The following is a 3047-nucleotide window of genomic DNA, read 5'->3' on the forward strand; positions in this document are numbered from 1 at the left end:
CGCGCAGGACGAGGAGGCGGTGCCCGGGGCGCCAGCGAGAGGCTGGGCCGAGCTCGCCTCGCCCCCGCCCTCGGGGCGGGCGGAAGGGCGGTGTCGCCTCAGTCCCCGCGGCGGCGGCTGGACTGGCGGCTCCCGCGGGCGCGACTGACGGGAGGGCGCGGCGGGGGGCGGGCTGATTGCGCCCCGGGCGGCCGCAGGTCTCGGCCCACTCCGGAGCTGGGAGTACGCGGCGGGCGGCTCGTGGGTGCCAAGTGCGACATGGCGCGGAAGCCGAGCAGCCCCGGTGGCCCAGTGAGCACGGGGAGGGGCTCAACGCGGGCCGGACAACCATTAGCGAGCTGTGGCCTTACGGCATGGGGACTACATTTCCCAGGGGGCGTAGCGGCTGCCGCAGGAAGCTGCGCGCCTTAGGCCCAGTGCGCACGCGCAAGTGCCGCTTTGGTCTATATAAGGAAGGTTCGCAGCCGCCTTCACCCTTTCGTTCCTCGGACGCCATGAGGCTCTTTTGTAGGTGTTATATGCCTTGTCCCTGCGGGAGTCGTTTGCAGATGGTGAGTTGAGGCCTCCACAGCACATTTTTCTCTTCCCCTTTTACCAAGTTTAGTCTCCGTAACTGTGTGGCGTGTTAAGCGCCAGCCCCAGATTGACCTTCGGGGAGGAGAAAGGACACTTTTTGGGTTAGCTTGTAAAGCTTTGGCCTGGTGTAAATGATGACCTCACTTTTTTCCCCGTCATATCGACAATGCTGATTTCTTAAAATACTTGCCAGTTAGTCCTGATACACCAGTTCCCAAAGACCCTAGGCTGCTTTGTTCTGGTCGAAAGAATGGCGATTGACGGACGCCCTTTTTTTTTTTTTTTTTTGGTAGGTTGGCCTGGCCAATAGGTACAGAATGGAGGCTGGAGAGAGAGGAGGAGACATCGCCTTTGCGTATCCAGGAAGATGAGAAGTCGCCCATCGTCTTCGGTGTACTAATCTCGTAAGTACTCATGTGTTCTGGCCTAATGTAGGGAGGGAACACGTGCTGTGAAGAGCCTTCAAGTGGGCTGTGATTTGAAATCAATTGCAAGGATTAATGGGGAGATTAACGGTTTTAGCCAGCTTTGTTAGAGTAAGCATGTGTCCTGTCTATGAGCTTTTCATATTTATTACCCGTGGGTCCTAATGAATGGACAGGTTTAAGGGGAACATTTTTTCTGTTAACTACAGTGCCTCTTGCCATGATGTCTATTTTCATTTCAACTGTTGGGCTTCAGACCTGGACAAGCAGCTGACATTACAACCAAAGCTGATCTGACCTCCAGGTTCTCAAAGCATCCCTCAATCCTACCTGTTAAAGGTTGTTCCTGGCATACCCCTGCCCTCTACCCTGAGCTTTGCAGCTCAGGGGCTTCCCCTCCCCTTTCACTGTATAACCCAGACATTTGGTTCTTTCTACATCCTGATTTCTCTGCCCATTCTTTGGGGCCGGGCGAGCCCAGCTGAGAACTCCTGGTAAGTGCATTTATATGCTTGTCCTGAGTTGGCTCATTTCAACCCCCCCCAACCTGCAAAAGGATAACCGGTCAACTGCTATATGTTATGTGCAACAATGGGATAGCACAAACGGGTTGTTGCAAGTGAGTGAACAGTGTGCCAGTCCAGTGGGACTTGTAGTTTAAGTGAGACAGTTGTACAGCTTATTGTGGTCCTTGACCACAGAGACCATTGTAAGCGTGCCGTGTTCCAAAACAGTGTTGGGAACAACCTGCTTTCCCGAGGGACTTGTTTCAGGTGTGCAAGGTCTGCTTTACAGGAATGCTGACAGCTTCCTGGACAAGCTAGTTAAGAATGTCTCCGCAAGTCCATTCCTGGCTGTTAGTCACAGACTTTTGATTTTACAGTAATTGTTATCTGTAGAGGAGGGATCAGCCCTGCTAACTAGCTGCCTGTTACTTGTGGGATTAGGCTCCCACAGGCATGTGTGATGACAGAACTTTTTTCCCCGTCAGATCGACCATGTTGATCGCATTACTCTAAGCCAGTTTGTCTGACATGCCTGCTTGAGCAGCACCTGCTGCTGTGTCCCTTATTCCAGGAGTGTAATGGCGATGGTTTTCTGGTTTTTTTTACCAGGTTTACTGACCGCCAAGACCAGGTTTGGATAGAAGTCGGGAGTAGGAGAGGATTGGTAAGTGGTTCCCATATGTCCATTTTCCAGTATAGAAGTTTGGCCAATGCAGCTGATGACGTCACTTTTTTCCCCATCAGATCGACCCTGTTGATTTCATAAGCTAATAGCCAGTTTTCCTGATGCATTTGCCCCAGGAATAATTCTTTGTTTTGACTTTGATCTGTTTTCACTTACTGGCTTCATCTTACCTTCTACAGGCATGAGGGAGCCGTGGGTGCCAGTTTGTTGGTCTGATCTTCCTTGATTTTTCAGGTGAGGTTCTGTTAGTGTTTCCACCCAGTTCTGGAGACATTAGGAACAGGTGTGGTCAGTTCTGTTGCAGTAAAGGTTTCCAGTGGAATTTCTTTGGCCTTTACAAATATACATTAACGTTCTAAGTGAGAAGTTCCCAGGCATTTTGCCTTTGTACCTTGGAATAAGCCAAAGCATAAGATTTCAACCAGATGTGGTTCACACCAGACAAGACTGTCAACCTTTTAACTTTCTTTTTAGACACTTGTGGAATGCAGACATTAAAGATCAGCCCTGTTTCCTGCTGCCCAGCCCCACAAGGCTTTCACACTTGCCCCGAAGGCTGTGCAGAATGCAAAGAAGCTTTTAACAATGTGGTGTAGCATGCACTGCAGAAACAGTGAGTCGGAAACCTTTGGCCTCCTATCTGTAGAAATAAAAATCTGACCAGGTATCTGTTTTCATTTATTTCCTGCGCCATGTTCCTGGGTAGCGCCTGCAGCTGCTTCCTGTGAGCGTCCAAGTGGGACAGTTGTGAGTCACTATCTTAGATGGACAGCCCTGTGAAGTTGGGTCCAATAGTTGCCACTGTAACACCAGTTTGGATTATATAGGTCAGCCTGATTGTGCCTAATTTAAGCT

At 50.6% G+C, this 3047-nt stretch overlaps 1 long non-coding RNA gene and 3 other non-coding genes across 4 annotated transcripts; all 4 read left to right on the top strand.

The window, feature by feature from the left end:
• Nucleotides 1-344: 344 nt before the first annotated feature.
• Nucleotides 345-2804, top strand: LOC127187722 (uncharacterized). Its single transcript, XR_007830501.1, has 4 exons — nucleotides 345-551; nucleotides 870-980; nucleotides 2117-2171; nucleotides 2372-2804. It is a non-coding gene; the product is annotated as an uncharacterized LOC127187722 (long non-coding RNA).
• Nucleotides 698-788, top strand: LOC127188727 (small nucleolar SNORD12/SNORD106). Its single transcript, XR_007830575.1, has one exon. It is a non-coding gene; the product is annotated as a small nucleolar SNORD12/SNORD106 (small nucleolar RNA).
• On the top strand, nucleotides 1955-2043 carry LOC127188729 (small nucleolar SNORD12/SNORD106). Its single transcript, XR_007830576.1, has one exon. It is a non-coding gene; the product is annotated as a small nucleolar SNORD12/SNORD106 (small nucleolar RNA).
• On the top strand, nucleotides 2214-2303 carry LOC127188730 (small nucleolar SNORD12/SNORD106). The gene has a single exon (XR_007830577.1). It is a non-coding gene; the product is annotated as a small nucleolar SNORD12/SNORD106 (small nucleolar RNA).
• Nucleotides 2805-3047: the final 243 nt, after the last annotated feature.

Source organism: Acomys russatus, chromosome 4 (genome assembly GCF_903995435.1).
Source record: "Acomys russatus chromosome 4, mAcoRus1.1, whole genome shotgun sequence".
Taxonomy (NCBI): Eukaryota; Metazoa; Chordata; class Mammalia; order Rodentia; family Muridae; genus Acomys; species Acomys russatus.